This window comes from Narcine bancroftii, chromosome 7, assembly GCF_036971445.1.
Source record: "Narcine bancroftii isolate sNarBan1 chromosome 7, sNarBan1.hap1, whole genome shotgun sequence".
Taxonomy (NCBI): domain Eukaryota; kingdom Metazoa; phylum Chordata; class Chondrichthyes; order Torpediniformes; family Narcinidae; genus Narcine; species Narcine bancroftii.
In genome coordinates, this window is record NC_091475.1 from 162,278,546 (window position 1) to 162,298,443 (window position 19,898).

General features: G+C 39.7%; 1 protein-coding gene across 6 annotated transcripts in view; it reads left to right on the forward strand.

The window, feature by feature from the left end:
* Window positions 1-19,898, forward strand: part of LOC138739298 (mitogen-activated protein kinase kinase kinase kinase 4) — a 307,756-nt gene that overhangs the window by 180,258 nt on the left and 107,600 nt on the right. The window contains exon 1 of one of the 6 annotated variants that reach the window (XM_069891077.1): window positions 4,122-4,152. The exons of the other annotated variants lie outside the window; for them this stretch is intronic. The gene's annotated coding sequence lies outside the window, so the exon portion shown is untranslated. Of the gene's footprint in view, window positions 1-4,121; window positions 4,153-19,898 lie in introns of those variants that run through there. 6 annotated transcript variants of the gene reach the window in all.

Sequence of the window (19,898 nt, forward strand, 5' to 3'; positions counted from 1 at the left end):
AGAAATACCATGGGGAAAGCAATGGTGGACCTTCCCTCCCAGAATTCTGTGCAGCAGAGTAAGGGTTTTATGCATGGAGGTGTTTCTCTGCCACATGGAATTTTGGGAAGTCAGGCCCGCCATTGTTTTTTCTCAAAGTCGTTATAAATTGTGCGCTATCATGCTACCAACTTTCCCACGCTGTTTAAAAATGGTCTGCTTTTGCTATTTATTGCTATTTATTTCCTCTTACTCTCCCACTGCAATTTCCCACAGTAAGGTTTGTATCTTCATCTTAATCTTCCTTCACGTTTCTGCACTCACGCAAAAACTTGGGTCTTTTCAATCCCACAATGCAATTGCCCATTTCACACTTGCCTGATTGCAATGTCCGTGTCTGCAGACACCGGGGATTGTACTAGGGGTCAAGGTAGTCAATTCCCAGCGTTGAGCTGATTTTGCATTCACACTAGAAACTTTAAAGACCAATTGCTCATTAATTTGTGGGATCACATGCAAGTGTAAAAAGAGCTATTGATTTTTTACTTAGCTGCAACATAGCTCTTGATATTGAGCAAATGAGAATGTATAACACAATATTAGCATGATATTTTGGTCATCCTGCACTAGTTCCCTGCTCTTGGTCTCCAAACCTTTCTTATGCCAGTATGGTTTTGTATCCACTTCTCTCTGAGTGCCTTTGGTCTAAACACAGAATAAAAATTAAGTACATTGATACATGGTTATAGAATGCATCAGGTACAGGTACACAATCCTTTATCCGGACATCTAAAATCTGTAAAGCTCCAAAATCTGGTAAGTGGGGAAAGAGATGGCAGCATGAGTCGGGCGGGTGAGGGGGAGAGACTGGCAGCACAAGTCAGGCGGGCGAGAGAGAGAGACCAGCACGTGACTTGGGCAGGCGAGAGACCGGCAGCGCGACTCGGGCGGGCAAGGGGGAACACTGGCAGCGCGAGTTGGGCGGGCGAGGGTGGGGGAGAGAGCAGTACAATTTGGGTGAGCTTAAATCTGGCTTTCCGAAATCCAGAAAAATCCAAAATTCAGAACACACTGTTTCCCCCCCCCCCCCCCAAGGTTTCTGAATAAAGGATTGTGTACCCTAATCTTGCAGGAAGAGAGTAATGAGTGAAATAGGAAGCAACATTTTGATTACAGAATTAATTGAGAGAAATATCAATGTCAAATTTCATGTTATAATACCAAGTCTAATTCAATATTTATTTAACATTTTTAGGATTGTTTCCTTTTAAAATTTCAATAGCATCTTGGATTTAACATAACCCCGGATATGATGTAGATGGGTAACAGGAATGGCATTTCATGGCTCTCACTGGAGATCATGCATTGGTTTTCAGGATTCGGTGACTTAATTTCCTTTTCTCCATGGCCTGAGAGAGTTTACCTTCACTCTTCGTTTTGGTGTGCCATTTGCCTTTCTGATATGCTCTGACCTTACTGTCTCCTTTTTTTGTCATGTTTATTCTGGCACTTTATATGTTGCAACTTCTGCATTTCATTTCTGCTCTTATTCCTTGGCTAAATACTACTTGGATTTTATTTGCTTTCCCTTTTCTATCCCTTCCAGATCTCCTTTCAAGCTTTGATATGCACCTTGCTGTGGATATATACCCTTGGATGTTAACTATTACTTTTGCAAATTACCTTTTGCTACCACACAAGTTTTTATATATAGTCTTAATTGGACTTGTGTTGCCCACGTAAGTCATTTTATCTCATTGTATTATAAGCAATTTGCTTACAAGGCGCTGTAGCAGCGTAAATAAATTTCCAACAAACCATCGTACTGCTCCCATATTTCATGCAGAAATATGGGGTGAAATTTCTGTTTTATGGGGAATATTGGCTTCAAAATAACTCCAATCAACAGTCTCATGGTAAATCATGTAACAATCAACAACTGAGGCACCTTTGCTCAGTTATTCTTACAATAAGAGTTTTGCGATATTAAAACAAATTAAACCATCTATTCCACTCTTAAAGCAGAATATGCCACCCTGTTTTGTGCCAACAAAAATGTGCCACGAGCAACTCTGGTATTTCAATATTTCAAAGCTGCTTTCTGACTTATTGAACAAATTACTGTTGATCATTTGAAGTATAATTTCATCCCATCTGGTTTACAAATGTGGTGTTCTACATTTATGTATGTAGTACTAAGAATATATTCTCTGACAAATTTAACATCTACAGCATTGGTCTAAACCCAGAAGGGAAAAAGTAAAATTAAGCATGCTAATTTTCAACTTGCTAACTCAACATGGCTGTGATGTGCATTTCTGTACCCCACCCAACTTTGAAGACTCATTACAAAGAGAATCCTTGGCTCTCAATCTCCAAGAAATCTAATCAATGACAAGAATGAAAAAAATCCATCACCCTTGCACACTACTTTCTTTGGAAATGTTCACTACACTGAAAAATTGCTGAAGAATAATGCAACACAACTCATAAATCATATAAATAACAAAAGGGATTTGATGCTTTTATGACAGCACTTTTAAATTTAGTTCTATTATTTACACTTTAATATAAATGTTACCTGAAAAAAGTATTGATCTGTGCTTCCATTGCTTTATTTTACCAGTTGCTACAGTACCTTTCAGCTTAATGGAGCATCATTATTTATAAAAAAGTTTCCCACTTTCTTCTTCTGGCTAGCATCCTGTAGAAAGATGATGGTTCCTTTCATTTGGTTTGTGGGGTTTGATATGTGCGTTCTGGAGTGGGTGTACAGGTCGATCCTTGACAGGCACTGGTTGCCACATACTTGGCAGGTGAGGCCTGGAGGGGTAGCAGGGGCAGAAGCTCTATTGTGGTGCTTCCTGTGCCTTTCCGAGCTTGTTCTCAGTAGCTTCAACACCTTTTCTGATTGTGTCCCTCCACTGTGAGCGATGTTGAGCCAGGTCAACATCCATACAGGAATATTGGCTTCAAAATAACTCCAATCAACAGTCTCATGGTAAATCATGTAACAATCAACAACTGAGGCACCTTTGCTCAGTTATTCTTACAATAAGAGTTTTGCGATATAAAAACAAATTAAACCATCTATTCCACTATTAAAGCAGAATATGCCACCCTGTTTTGTGCCAACAAAAATGTGCCACGAGCAACTCTGGTGTTTCAATATTTCAAAGCTGCTTTCTGGCTTATTGAACAAATTACTGTTTGGAGTTATTTTGAAGCCAATATTCCTGTAATATCATCTTTCTTAATGCTCCTGTGCAGAATATCCTTGTACCATAATTATTGGCCTCCTCATTTTTGGGTACCACTGGACAGTTGGCCGTACAAGATGTCCTTGGGTAGTCTTCTGTCAGGCATTCCTGACATGTCCTGTCTAGTGCAGATGGATTGACAATAATGGCAGGTGAGTGATGACATTGAAGCCTTGTCAGAATACCCAACTTGTACAATCTACTGTTGCAATGTTCTGTGACCTGAGGGATTGGCAATTATTCTTGTTTGCCACAGACAGTTTTCAGTCTTGAACACCACATTTGTAAACCAGATGGGATGAAATTATACTTCAAATGATCAAATTCACTTTGGAATGTGAGATATTTAACACCAATAAATTGCAAAACTAATAAGAACGAGAGAGAGTGCAAAATGCAAGCATCACAGTAGAAATAATTTTCTCCCAAAAATAATTTCATGAATCAAATATTTTTATATTTTAAGTTCATAATTAAAACATTTTGCATTCAATTAATGATCTTTTCATGCTAACAAAATAGCTGTGATCGTTATTTTTCAGTCCTTTGTATGTCCAAGATGCCAGGGTGGCCAAACTTGCTTAAGGCAAGAGACACACACCATAAACTTCAGATGTTTGAGAGCTGTGAGACATGAAGAAATATTACATAAATGTTTTCACTCTTACATGCTCATTTTGATACAAAGACTTTGGATAAATATTAAGAAATACATGTATGTAATAATATTCATGTATGTAGTTTTTAAACTGCTAAATTTTATTGGTTTCAATAATCAAAATGCGCACAGTAGTTGAATTTTGTGGACCAATTTTTAAAGTAAAATTATTACACACACACAACTTTTGACCATAGTACCTGAGTCGTTCAAGGCGTCAGGAGCTCGGATGGGTGACCGGCCGGGACTTGAGTGGTAAGTTCACATTCCAGATGTTGGGAGCTCCAATGGGGGGGGGGGGTGGCTGGGGCTTATGCGGGAGTTTAAGGTCAGGATGTTGGGAGCTCTAATGGGTGAGAAGCTGGGTCCCTGGGAGTTCTGGATGGGCAGGTGGCCAGGCCCCTGGGAGCTCTGGATGGGCAGGTGGCCAGGTCCCCGGGTGCTCTGGATGGGCAGGTGGCCAGGCCCCCAGGTGCTCTGGATGGGTGGGTGGCCAGGCCCCCGGGAGCTCTGGATGGGCAGGTGGCCAGGCCCCCGGGAGCTCTGGATGGGCGGGTGGCCAGGCCCCTGGGAGCTCTGGATGGGCGGGTGGCTAGGCCGTTGGGAGCTCTGGATGGATGGGCTGCCTGAATCACACTTGTGTTCTGTTAATTCCACTGCCTGCAACGCAGCCAGACACTACAATTGCATGATCGGAAGTCACACCCATTAACACTACACAGTCAAAGTACCTCTGCGAGCTGCACATTGATGTCAACGAGCCAAATGTGGCTCACGGTTTAGCCATTCCTGCTATATACTTATGGCAACGTCGGCAGAATGTAACAGGAAAAACCGCTGCATTAGTTGAATATGTCCTTATTTTTTTGGTGGTAGAAATAGTTAAACTTGTATGTGGTTTTAAAATCTTGTTTTTAACCATTTATTTAGGAACTGAGTCATTCCCAGATAATTTTGTAATAATGTAATAGGACTTGTCAGCCACAAACGAGCCTGCAACTGACGTGGACATTGTATCCCCTCCATAAATCTTCGTCCGCGAAGCCAAGCCAAAGAATTCATAAATATGGAAACATAATAAATAGTACAAAGTAACCTGGGAGAACTGATGAAGGTATTGGGCATTGTCTATCTGGATTTTAACAAGGCCTTTGACAGAACCCCATTTAATAAACTAATCTGCAAGGATGTATTGCATGGAATCATAATCAGATTTAAAACTGGCTTGGAGAAAGGAGGTGATTCTGGAGATTAGGGTGTTAGCCTGTGAGGAGAGATTGAGTTGTCTGGGCCAATACTTGCTGGAATTCAAATGAATGAGAGGTGATTTTATAGAGGCGAAAAAGATAACAGAAAGGCAGGAAGATTGTTTCCATTAGTAAGTGAAATTAGTTAGAACTTGGAGATATATCTCAGGGTATTGGGGAGTAGATTTAGGATGGAGATGAGGAGGAACTGCTTTTCCCAGAGGGCAGTGAATATATGAAATTGTCTAAAGGACAAGATTTATGCATTGTAGGGGAATTGAGGGTAATGGGAAAAAGCAGGTAAGTGGATCCGAGTCTGTGGCCAGATCAGCCATGATCTTGTTAAATGGCTAGATCCACACTACCCAGATGGCATACTCCGGCTCCTATTTCTTTTTTTTTTTTTTTTTTTTAATTTTTTTATTTTTCACACCATAAATCACATTAGCCATGATATACACAATTTCTTTTTCACACATATACAGTGACTTTTTCTCCCCCCCCCCTTTCCTCCCAAACCACCCCCCCACCCCCCCTCTCATCCATTTTAGGTATACAATCTAGGTTGCATTAATCCAGTCAGACAATGTTGTCATTCAACAAAATTACACCAGAAATTCTACTGAGTCCATTCTTTTCTTTCCTTCTCCTTCCATCAACTTAGGTAATGTTTGTCCCCGGTAGGTTTTCGCTATTGTATTTAATGTAAGGCTCCTATACTTGTTCGAATATTTCAATATTATTTCTTAACCAATATGTTATTTTTTCTAATGGAATACATTTATTCATTTAAATTTGGTAGTTTATTCCTTTTAATTTGGTTATGTATTCCATTAATATTTAAAGACATATAGTTCAGCGTAGCCCTTTTATATTTTGTTTATCTTCTCTTTCCGTTTTTCCATCATTACCTTTCCTCCTTTTCCATTTCTGTTTTCTTATTTTCAACTCTTTATAAGACAACATTCCTACAACATCCAACATTTTCCTTATTCTCCTATTTCTATCTTATTTATTCCCAATCTCCCATTCACCTCCTGAGTTGTCCTTTATCCCTTGTCGGACAACCACATCTCCCCTCTCCATTTGGATTTGCGAATCCACTCGCAAGCGTCAACTGATTTTGCAGTGACCGCTATTTCCCCCCACCCCGCCTCCCCCAGAAAAGATTTCACTTTTCATATGTCACAAAGGTCACTCTTTTAATTCCCTCCTTATTCTCTCTATTCCATTACCTTCCCTTATTAATTCTTGTCTATACTATCTATATTTTCCTCTAAGTACAGATACATTCACGTATGCTCCTTGTCTCTATTCACTCTTATACCTCTTTACCCGCATACATATCAATCGTGATCATTTTTACTCTCATTACCCGTCTTCATCCCTCAGTCTATTTTTGTCTTTACCCACATACATATCAATCGTGATCATCTTAACTCTCATTACCCGTCTTCCTCCCTCAGTCTATTTTTGTAATTGTTCTGCAAATTTTCGTGCTTCTTCTGGATCCGAGAATAGTCTGTTTTGTTGTCCTGGAATAAATATTTTCAATACCGCTGGATGCTTTAGTATAAATTTATACCCTTTCTTCCATAAAATCGCCTTTGCTGTATTGAACTCTTTTCTCTTCTTTAGGAGTTCAAAACTTATATCTGGATAAATGAAGATTTTTTGCCCTTTATACTCCAGTGGTTTGTTGCCCTCTCTTACTTTTTCCATTGTCTTCTCCAGTACCTTTTCTCTTGTAGTATATCTTAGGAATTTTACTACAATAGATCTTGGTTTTTGTTGTGGTTGTGGTTTAGAGGCCAATACTCTATGTGCCCTTTCTATTTCCAATTTTTGCTGTAGTTCTGGACATCCTAGGGTCTTAGGGATCCACTCTTTTATAAACTCCCTCATATTCTTGCCTTCTTCATCTTCCTTAAGGCCCACTATCTTAATGTTATTTCTTCTGTTATGGTTTTCCATTGTATCTATTTTTTGAGCTAGTAGTTCTTGTGTCTCTTTAGTTTTTTTATTAGATTTCTCCAATTTCTTTTTTAAGTCTTCTACCTCCATTTCTGCTGCTACTGCCCGCTCTTCCATCTTGTCCATTTTCTTTCCCATTTCTGTTAAGGTCATCTCCATTTTATTTATTTTCTCTTCTGTGTTGTTTATTCTTTTTCTTAAATCCTTAAATTCCTGTGTTTGCCATTCTTTAAATGATTCCATGTATCCTCTAATAAGAGCAAGTATATCCTTTACCTTGCCTCTCTTTTCTTCTTCTATTTCACCATACTCTTCCTCTTCTTCTTCCTCTGGGTTGGCCATCTGTTGTTTCTTTGTTGCCCTTTCCTCCTCTTCTTTCTTGTTTCTGTTGTCTTCTGTGGTCTCTTCTTGCTGCAGGTGTTCTGCAGCTGTCGTTGCCGGCTGTGGAGATCGACTCCCCAGCTGGTCCCCCCTCCCGTCGGTGTGTTTTTTTTTCATTCGCATACTTCACGCATGCGCGGTTGCGCACTTTTACTCGGCTCTGCGAGCCATTTTTGTAGTCCATTATTTACCGACCTGAGGGAGCGGGTTTCTCTCTCCGCAGCGGGCCTCTTCGGACAGGTAAGGCCTTCACCTTTTTCCTCCTTTGTCTTCTCTTCCTCTCTTCTTACCGTTGCTTTCGACTTTTCTTTTTTTGTCGCCATCTTCTTTCCTCCTTTATACTCACTTTTCTGTAACTTTTATTTCTGTGCCTTTGTGTTTTCTCTTGTTTTTCCCGACTTTTCTGGAGAGGGCTGGAGTTCACCGTCCGGCCACTACTCCATCGCGTGACTCCTCCCTCCGGCTCCTATTTCTTAAGATACAAAAAGCTCCTCTTGATTCAAGAACAGTTTTTATTCCAACAGCTGTCATAATTTTGAAGCTCAAACCATAAACTACTCCAGGACCACCAGATTCAGAGCATACATGACAACATACAACCCTGAGATTCTTTTTCCTGTTGGCCAGGCAGAATTACCTGTTATATTGGTAGTGCAAAAAAAACACTGTACACAAGTAACCAACTATACATTTCAGAGAGGGGAAAAAACAATAAAGTCCAAAAGTCAGAGTCCTTAAATGTGTCCCTAATTGAGTTTGTTGTTGATGAGACTGATGGTGGAGGGGTAGCAGCTGTTCCTGAACCTGGTGGTGCACCTATGCCTCTTTCCTTATGGTAGCAGCGAGAATAGAGTGTGTGGATCCTTGATGATTGCTGCTGCTCTCCGACAGCAGTGTTCTCTGTATGTTCTCGATGGTGGGGAGGAATTTGCCTGTGATGTCTTGGGCTGAGTCCACTATCCTTTTCAGGGCTTTATGCTTCAAGGTATTGGTGTCCCATACCAGACTGTGATACTGCCAGTCAGCACACTTGTCACCACACATCTAGGTTTCTGGTGTCATACAAAACCTCCACAAACTCCTGAGGAATTAGAGATGCTGATGTGCTTTCTTCACGATTCCATCAGTGTGTTGGCTCCAGGAAAGATCCTCTGAGATGGTAACACATCTAGGTTTCTGGTGTCATACAAAACCTCCACAAACTCCTGAGGAATTAGAGGTGCTGATGTGCTTTCTTCATGATGCCAGCAGTGTGTTGGCTCCAGGAAAGATCCTCTGGGATGGTAACTGCCATGAACTTAAATTTGCTTACCCTCTCCACCAATGATCACTGGATTGTACTCAACTGCTTTTCTCTTCCTGAAGTCTGAAGAAAAGATCTGCCTGCACGATTAAAACCATCATATTTTCTTTGCACTAACTGCAATACCATCATCTATCATTTTATATTTATCATCTTTTTCTCATGACACATTGTGTTAATTTATATTATAGTTGAGTAACTTGCATACAATTTTGGTGCATCTTGACATTGCACAAGCAGACGACATTAAACTCTTACTTGTACTTAAGGGGTATCAGAGCATTGTGGTTTAGTTCCTGGGACCTGGTGGCTAGAGGCCTGGTCTGCTGAGCTTGGATCCGACAGTAACTGGGAAATTGAAATTGATGCTATATGAAATGAAAAGTCACATCAATGATGATGTCTGTAAATACCTAGCTGGTTCAGAAAATCTGATCTTAACCTGGTTAGAGCATTGTGATACCAGCCCCCAGAGCCATCTGACTGACTGAAGTTCAGGGACAAATGGGAGACCCCAGAAATGACTTCATACTCTAATTAAATTTAAACCAATGCCATTCTTAAAAAACTATACCTCAAGGAAAATGTGGTAATGATATTTAGATATTAACAGCAAATCCTTTAGGAAAACTCTAAACTTTCCAAGTTAATGGTTTATTCTAGGTTGACACAGTGTCCTTAAACTGCCAGTTTTCCTCCTAATCCTTCTCAAAATTGGATCTGGTGGACGATGGGACTGATAAGTATCCTCTTCTAGCACTAATTTCTCCTACTGGATTTTGCTGCCTTTGGGGCAGGAAAATCCAATACTTTTGCTGCAGCTGGAGGTAAGATCTCCTATCAGCAAATTTCACCACTGGGAGTGAAGAAATGTGGCTGAGATGCATTTGTCCGACTGCATGTTTTCCAAAAATATCATGTATGGTTTTTTTGTTAAAGTAATGAGCCAATAAGCACAACAAGACGAGAAAGTATAGTTAATAGGGATAGCTATAGTAATTACCAGGATACTTGTATGAAGAGCAATAATGAAAAATGTAGTTTATTTTAAGTTCTCTATTATTCGAAGTTCAGATTTGACAGAGTACATAGATGACATTCCTTGCAACCCTGAGATGCTTTTTCCTTTGGGCCAGGCTGAATTTCTAATTATTGGTAGTTCAAAAAATATTGTACTTAAGAAAAGAAAGAAGGAAGAATAGAAAATGGAAGAAAATCAGGACAGCACAGTTAACACAATGCAGTGCCAGTGACCACACTGGGTTTGAATCTGGTGCTATCTGTAAGAAGTTTGTACATTCTGAGTGGGTTCTTCAGATGCTCCAGTTTCCTCCCACCCATCAAAATTATAGGTTAATTGGGATATTTGGGTGGCTTGGGCTCGTGGGCTGGAAGGGCCTGTTACCATGATTTATGATTAAAATTCAAGATTTAGTGGAATAGTATTTTTTGATGGGATTTGGGGACCAGTTTAAATAAAAATATGTGGATTTTAAAATTAATGCATGTGAAGCCCATTAGTCTGCAGGCATTCGTTGTTGGATGAGTGAGGGGAAAAACCCCAAGGCTACAGGAAGTGATGAAATGGGGAATAATTGCTAATGGGTTGGTGGTGGGCTTCAGCAGGGAAGACAAATGCATGTGATTTAAGCATTTATTTCCTTGTATATCTTCAGCCACTACTGCGCAGGAATATTGTCATTATTTTTTTAATTTGTGTTCTAGAATCTGGCCATAACTGGCAAAAATAACATTTATCAGAGTGTGTTGAGCTATTGTTTTGAATTACTGCAATCCTTATGGTAAAATTAATTCAAACAACATAGTTAAATTGAAGAGAGAATGAATATTTGGGCTATGGGATGTGTTGTCAATCATGTTAAGATGGTTTGTCCATTTAATCTGAATCCTATCAGAGAATATGCACCCTGACTTGTTCCTTGTAATTGATGGAAAAGTTTTGAGGCAGTGTCTGAACTGTTCTTGAAGTCATTCCATTTACATAGTTGATCAAATTGAGGTTCTTTGTCTGTGGTGTTGATTATGTTAATGGTGGAGGACCCAGACATAGTAATATCACTGAATGTCGTGGGTCAGTGTGTTGGAGATTATCACTGCTTGGTACTTTTATGGAATAAATGTTGGCTAACTTATCAGGTTATTCCTGAATATTGACTAAATCTTGCTGCATGCTTCATTTGGCTGAGATGTTGCAAATGGAATTGAACTTTGTGTAATCATCATAAACATTTCCATCTCTGATATTATGGAAGGAAGAATTAATGATGCAGCTGCAGATGTTTGAGCGGAGGACATTGCCTGAGGAACTCCTACAGCGTGGTTCGAGGGCGATTGCTCTCCAATAATCACAACTCTTTTCCTTTGTTCAGAGTATGCCTACAACTGTTAATATTTTCCACTTCACTGTTATCTCTTTTACCAAGCTCCTTGATGTCATACACTGCTAAATACTTCTTTCATGTTATGGCCAATCACTTTTGTCTCACCTCTGGAATTCCATATTTGTAGCAAACCTCTGAGAACTGACACAGAATGATCCAGGTGAAACCTAAGCTTGATAACAGTCAGCAACTTGTCCAATGATTCTGAAGTTCCAGTGGTTTACCATCTGGCTTGTGAATTGCTGTTTCTGTTCCTCTCTAGAAATAATGGCGCTTCGGTACCTGCATTTTCCTGAAACTTGCTGGGTCTACTGGAAAATTTACTATTCACCTGTGTTTAAAAAATACCCCACACTCAATGTCAGGGTATTGACAGGAATAACAGTTTGATAGTCTGGAAAATCTACCGGTCAGCACCAGCAAAGTCCTGAGTGGATCAGCTTATTGGAGTTTTATTGTCATAAGTGGCATTTAATAGCATGATCAAAGAAGCCTCACTTCACTTTGCTGATCATTGAGAATGAACTGATTGGCCAGGAGTGAACCAGATTGGATTTGCCCCAGTTTTTGTATAACTGGATATGCACGGGCAATTTTCCACAGGGTTTCCAATTTTATGCATAGTCCTTGGATAGTTCTGTCATACAACTCTTCAACTCTTGAGACATTGCCTCTGCTGTACCTGATGTTATCAGATTTTATATCAGATGGAGTGAATTATATTGGCTTTGAATGTGTGGAGGGAGACTTAAGATGGATCACCAATTCAACACTTAGCTAAACATCTTTGCATGCTTAAACTGATCCTTGTAAGCCACCGTCAATGAGGGTTGTAGATTTTTCTTTGAAGCCTGCTTGTCATGTTTACTGATGAATTGTGCATCACCGTTCTCAATAGGATGTTAAGATTGTGTGGAATTGTAGAGGAGTGTCATTCAAGTGGGTATGCTTTGATTACAGAGCTCTTTTTAACCCCAGTCTCCCATTTCTCCATCCATTTGTTCCCAGACTTTGTCCAGAGAAGCTTTCAGTCCTGTGAACACTTCCATCCTATTGTGCTCTTTGTTTTCATTAATTTTATCCATGGTCCATCAGATTAATATCATAGCTCACCATTCTTCAAAGCTTGGGCACTGACTGCACAGAATAATGATACAATCTTCTGATTGTGGACACTGCTTTCTTCTCAAAATTTTCTTCACCTCAGAAATCTCTCTCCATTTTTGTCTTTTTCTCTATTTTATGCTTTCCCTTCCTTCCTACTTAACCCAGCAGAAGTACAGCTATAGAAAAGGAAAATGAAAAACTCAAGATGAACAACTTGATTCTCATGAGTGAAGTCAGGTGGTATGATAGTGGTAGTAGACATCATGGACATAGATTGGTGTTTCTGTGGCTGCATGCCACAGAGTCCAGGATAGTGTATCTCCATGTTGCCATGATCCAGGATGCCTTTGAGTGTGTACAGGACATTCTAGAAGGGGAGGGAGAGCACCATAGATACCAATGACATGGATAGGATGGAAAAAATCATGCAGAATGAGTTCAGGGATCTCAGTAGTGTTTAAAAAGCAAGACTTATCTTGAGATTACTACCTATGTCATGTGCCAGTGAAGCAATAGAAAGGAAGATAGTGCAGTTAAATGTGTGTCGAAGGAGCTGATGCAGGAGGGAGGGATTCAGATCACTGGACTCTTGGGATAGGTGGGACCTGTATAAGAGGTACACATTGCACCATAACTGGAGAACTAATATGCTCACTGGGAGGTTCACTGATGCTACTGGGGGTTTAATGTGGAATGGTGTGGGGGGGGGGGGGGTTCGGTGAGAACCCAAGCAGCAGGGCAACAAGTGAGTGGATAACAGATGTTAGGGCAAGCAAGCCTGAAAAGAAGGAGTGGGTGATGGTCAAAGTGACATTGAATGGCTGATATTTGTTTATTTTAATACATGGAGTATTGTGGGTAAGTCCAAGATTAATTTAGAACCTGGATCAGTGCTTGGAATTATCATGTTGTGGCCATTATGGAAACATGGCGATAAGAGAAACAAGATTGTTCCTGGGATTCTGTTTTAGATAGGACAGAGAAGGAGACAAAAGAGGTGGAGGTATCACATTTTTAATCGGAGAGAGTGTTGCAGTTAGGCTGTAATGATGGGCTCAACTGCTAAGACAGTATGGGTAGAGATCAGCAATAAGGAAGGTGCAATTACTCTGACAGGGTTATACGATAGGACCATGAACAACTGGGAGGCAGTGAAATAGAAATGCGAATGGATTATGGAAAGTGGCAAAAACAACCATGTTGTTGCAGTGGAAGACTTCAACTTCCCCAATATTGACTGGGACGTCCTTTGTGCCAGAGGCTTAGATGAGCCAAAGTTTAAGTGCATCCAGAAGAGTTTCTTGAAACACCATATATATATATATATATATATATATATATGCTAAATCAAGGAGAAGGCCATACTCTATTGGCAAATGAGCCCAGCCAGGTGATCAGAGTTTCATTGTAAGGTTTTGATCAATCAATGCACTGAGAAATATGCAGTTGTACATAATATGTATTTAATGTTTCTTCACAATCATTTAGCTGTTGCAATTTCTTGATAGTCACTTGGGATGTAATTTAACAGGAGTAGCCAATTACATGAAGTACTTTACATAAACTGGATATCTTCTAATACTTGTATTCACTTTTTTTGTAATTGCACTTTTTAATGTGCAGTTTGTGGAATTGAACCAGTAGGTGGCATCTTCAACCTAAAGTTGCATGACAAGTACAACGCAATGACCTCAAATGGACTAACTTTCGGCAGGAGCCTCCCAATAAAGTGTAAAGGAAAAGCATTAACTAGACATTCGAGAGTTGGAGTACAGGACAATTTGATGAAAGACGCCATTTGGTCTGACTGAAACTTGCTGGCCATCCAGCACTCCTAAGATATTGGTGAGGGAATGCTGTCGATTGGCAATTCCAGTCTGCAGGTATGTGCTGAGGGATGCACTGAGGCTTGGTGCAGCCAACTTGGCGGCATTGTGGGGAAGGACCACAGTCTGGAGTCCTTCCATTACTGGGCTTTGAAGGGCTGAGACCAAGGGGAAGTCCTTCAAAGAACAGAAGTAACTACACAATGCCACAGTGGTGGCAATAGTGCTAAATGGACAACAAATATAACAATGTACAGTGATGACAATGTATGAATATGACACCAAGAATATGAAAGGACTTTGAATGGGTTTACTTTGTGAATAAATTATTGTGAATAAGGTTTATTTTTGAAAAAAAATTAAATCTGACAGTGCTAAATTGTTATGAAGATTAATTCAAAAGGACTGATTTGCACAAAATTTTAACCTGGAATCTTCTGGTCTGTTTGGGTTGAGATTATTATTGAAAATATTGCTGGTCATTAGAGCATCAACCTCTAAGTACCATCTAGTGATGTGCACAGAATTGAGGTAAGCACAAAAGGGCTGTGTCTGTAATATGCTGTAGAACAAAAACAAATGTGCTCAGTTTTGTTCTTTCCACACTTAAACAAGATCATTTTGTATCATTTTGAACAGCTGAACTGGTGAATAATGAGTTGGTAAATTAGTTTATTAACATCCCTTTCACAAATTAGCAATTGTAAGTGTTGAATTTCGGCCCATTATCTTGTAATGTGTGTATTCATAGCAATTGCTGTAAATATAAAAATAATTCATTTATCCTTTTCTAGCATATTTCAATAGCAAGTAAGAAAAAGTTGAATCAGATATTAAAGTACAAACATTATTATGACTTCAATATGACATGAAAGCAGATGTGAGAAACTGATTTTGTGCTTTTCAGTTTGTGAATAAATTACATTTAAAATGGTCATAGAGATAGCACCTAAACAGGTCCATCAGACTATCAAGTGTGTGTTTACCATCACCTACCCATTTAGACTACATTAACCCCATTTTTATTCTCCTCCACTCTCCCCAAATTTCGTTACTTTCCCAAACATGGAAGAACAGTTTAGAGTGGCCAGTTAGCCTACCAGCCCTTTTTCTTTCGAATATGGGAATAAACTGGAGCAAACGGAAGAAACCCAGGCACCTGCAGAAGAAAATTCCACACAGTTAGCACCCGAGGTGCAGGATTGAACCATCAACACCTGGGTCTCTGGCAATGTTAGGCGGGAATTCCATTAGTTGCACCACGTGCTCCTGAATTGTGGAAACCGGTCTACTTTGCTGCAGATAGGGATTGCATAAAAGTGACAATTATGCTGTGATATATTTCAAAAATAGAAAAATTTAAATACAATATTGCCTGTTTGTTCATATAATACTAAGCATGCTATATCTGGCAAATGGTGCTATCTAGTAGCCATTGAAGAATCAGATAAAGCAAAGCTGTGTATAATAAATGATGGTTGTTTTGGCATAGTTTTTCACTGGTACAATGTTTACTGACCTACAATTTTTCAGTTTTTAACCCCCAATTCCATGAAGTAATGCTACTGTCATGTATCCCTTCCCAACAGCGTTCCTGTTTTCTATTGGCATTTCTCTAAATCAAACAGTCCAAGTATTGTGCAATTGAAATCTGTCCCCAATTCATATTTTAGTGACCAGCAGAGCCTGTAAAAATCTCTGCAATGGAGCAATTCATCATTTGTATGAATAGTGATTGTGCCCATATGCCTGCTGTGAGAGATGATCTGTGCAACTTATAAAACATGACTTTCAAATGAGCTGGATAAGCTGAAGCTCAATTTACAGATATGCATCGTTGAAGATGGCAGAGTAAGTTGTTCAGGAACATTAAAATAGGAAATTAATTCTGTGTATTTGCATCCCAAGTAATAAAATGCAAATGGAAGTGTACAGAACCTTAATCAAGCATATGTTATAGCTTTTATTAGGTTGGCATTGTCGAACTGATAAATGTTTGAGGATGGATAATAAGTTATAGTTTGGAGAGAGGCTTGGGATTTTTTTAGTGAAGTTCTGAAAATTAATGGTGATAAATCTTTAAAAATTAGAAGTTTAAGAGGGGTAAATCATGATACAGGGTTTATGTTTGTTGGGAGATTGTTGTCAGAAGTTGGTGTTAAAATAATTGCAAAAGGAATTGAGGGGCATATCAAAATATGTTCACAAAAGACTGAAATTGAAACAGTATACAATTTCATTTGATAATAAAAATGTTACTTCAAAGGGATATGCGAAGATTTAGAAAGGATTTGGCAACAAATTAAACTGAATGGCTAATCAGGAAAATTATTGACAGATGTTACAAATGTAGAACTCTCATTTGCAAGTAAATTTTGTTGTTGCTTCTTTGGCCTCCTTGTTATCTTCTCCATACTGGAATATTCTCACTCCCTGTACAACATCTCTGCTTGCAAGTTAGGACTGAATATTCTGTATCCTGTCGTGAAATCTTGGTTAATGAATGCCATCCATCAGCCACAAGGCACAACTTCCTCCTTCCGAAAGGACCGCCCCTTCTGTGACTCCCTCGTCCATCTCTTCCTTTCCACCAATCATCCCCATGACACCTACCCCTGTCAGTGCAGGAGGTGCTCCACTTGTGCTCACGCATCCTCCCTCACCACCATTCGGGATCCCAAACAGTCCTGCCAAGTGAACCAGTGCTTCACTTGTGAATTTGAAGATGTCATCTGCTGCATCTTGTTCTCATGATGTAGTCTCCTCAACGTTTGAAAGACTAGACATAGACAGGGAGAGAGTTTTATTGAGTACCTCAGCAATAGTGGGAATTTTCCAGTGGTCATCCATTTTATTTCCCTATCCTATTCCCTTGCCAACATGTCTGTCCATGGTCTCAGGCGCTGCCAGACTGAGACCACCTGCAAATTGGAGGAATAACAATTTGCCTGGGCACCCTCCAACTGGATGGCATTAACATCGACTTCTACGATTAGCACCCCCTCCTCATATCTTTTGCCCTTTCCACTCATGCTCTCCTTTGTCTCTCTCTTCCACCCCCTCCTTTCCCCCTATTGTTTCCATAGAGTTCCAAACAACCCCCACCTCCAGTCAATTCTCACCTTTCCTTTTTTTTCTTGTTTACCATCGATATGCAATTAACACCTTTTGTTTGTTGATCTTTACTCCTCCTGTCCATTCTTCCCTCCCCAGCCAGCCTTTTAATTCATGTGCTTTCCTCTCTGTTTGAAAAACCTTGAAAGAAAAAAACTGTACCTTGAAAAAGAGCTCGGGTATGAAATGCTGGTTATGTATCTTTATCTCCTATGTACGCTGAGAGACCTGCTTAGTTCCTCTGGCATTTCTGTGTTTTACTGCATTTGCAGCATCTGTTTTACTTTTGCACCTTTGTAGCTATTTTAACTTCCAAAGGTAAATGGCCAAAGATTGCATGTTAGCATCAGTTCTTAAAGCATTGCAGTCTTGACTGGTTAAAAAAGCCACTGAGGTCTTGTTTAAAAGCGCTTTTGTGTTTAAAAATGCCTGTAGACTCTGTTCTCTTGGCTCATTGCAGGCTTGTTATTATCCTGATATTTATTGCCTGCCCTTACTCCCTTATTCTTCAAGTACCTTGCACGCGTACAATAGATAGTGGCGGCCAGATTTGTCTCTAGCTCACCAAGAAAATCTGTGTGGCCTTGACCTCCCAACAGCCATTTGTAACAGAGCATGGGCTTACCGCCATGCAATGTTCATATTGTGCAATCAAAAGTTTCCATTTTGGCTACAGCTTAGCACAACGCTTTTACAGAATTAGTGACCAGGTTTAAATGCAGTGCTGTCTGTAGGAGTTTGTTTTCCTTCTCATTGCATTGGTTTCCTCCGGATGCTCCGATTTCCTCCAAACCATTCAAACTGTACAGGAGTCGTAGGTCATTTGGGCATAATTTGGGCATGGACTTGTGGGCCAGGAGGACCTGTTACCTATGCTATACAGTATGTTTAAATTTAATTTAAACTTCATTTACTTTTTCTTAATCCAATGTTTCATTGTCTGAATGAAGCATCATTGAATGTCAGTAGGGATTTAATTCTACTTTTCTCACGTAGTTCAGCTACTTGCAAAATTTTTTGGAATGCACTTCAATGTATTTTCAAAGAACATCAATGTCTTCTGGTGTTGGAATCCAGCAGCATATTTCAACTTGTCTGATTTTCCATTGTCATTATAACACTTTATAATATTGTGGCAAAGTATTTTAAGGAGATATAACAAAATGGCTTTGATAATACACTGCAGTAAAAAAAGGCATAATCAAAATAATATTGAGTACAGGTATGTGCCGCTTAATGTTCATGATGAGTTCTGTGAAATTGGCCGTTATGCAATGTGGACATTGTGCTAACACCATATTACTGTATATTCTTTAGCAAAGTTATATTGGAGACTGAACTTGCATTAAATTAAACTTTAATTTTTTTTCCCACTTTTTAAATTTTTATCTGAACACTTTATTAGCCTATATCACACACAGTTTAACAGAGAGGATCAGAATTATCCACATCACTGTTCTCAACTTCCTCATTGTGCACCATTGGCAGAGTGTTGAGTTGAATAACCTCCACTGTGAACTGTCACTCTGTAATGCCTGAAGGACACGGCTGAGGCTCGTTTTGGGGAAGTGTTGGCTTCCTTAGGAATATGGCCAGTGTTGTTTGCCTAGTTTTCTTTTTTCTTTTCTCAGATTTCTTTATATGCAGCAAATACTGCATGAGCATTCCACTCTATCTGTAAAAAACTTTCAGTGTTTGGGTCCATCTCTTCAGCAAGCTGTTACGGTCTGCAAAGAATGTGGCTAACCCCTTAACAGTGAACCTCTTCTGCACCTATCCTTCTCTTTCTGCTGTTTCCTTTTCTCTTGCCTCTTCAGATATTCGCTCCTGCTCTATCAGCTCTTCATTTGTTAGTTCCTCATGAACCATCTCTAGGAGTTCTTTAATGTCATCATCATCTATATCCAGGTTCAGGTTGTTTATCATGTTGACAACAGCTCTATTATTCCTGGCAATCTCATTATCTTTTGCAAATCCCTTGCATGCACATACTGTCTCACTGTTGTTTTTTATTTGCCGTTCTTGCATTCTTTGGTCACATCATCCCTGACCCAAGCAAGGTTCTTTATGAAGTGGAAAATGTTGAACTCCTTCCAGGATTGCATCAGAGTCTTGGCAGTGTCATCAGTTGGCAGGAACAGCCGAAGCAAAGAGCCTCCTCAGGTAGTAGGTTTTGAATGCTGCAATAACCCCATGGTCCATTGGCTGGATTATAGAGGAGATGTTTGGTAGGAGGAACACCACATTGATGTTGAGGTGGAGGTCACCAATGAAAGGGGGATGTCTTGGAGCATTGTCTACGATTAGCAAAATCTTGAAAGGTATGCCTTCTTCAAAGCAGTACTTCTCCATTTCACTGGCTCAGCAATTGAAAAGGCATCATGAAACAGCATTTGTCATCCAGGACTTTTTATTGGTCCTGTAATAAACTGGTAAGGTGTGTTTGTTAATGTTCTTGAAAGCCCTGGGGTTCTTGTGTCAAATAAAAAATAGCTTTGACTTGCAGTTCGCATATAGATCCAACCACTTTTTGGACAATGCCACTGCCTTCCATCTAGCCCTCACTCACCTGGAAAATAAGGATATATATGTCTGAATGCCGTTATTTGACATCAGTTCGGCAATCAACACAATCATACCTCTGTAC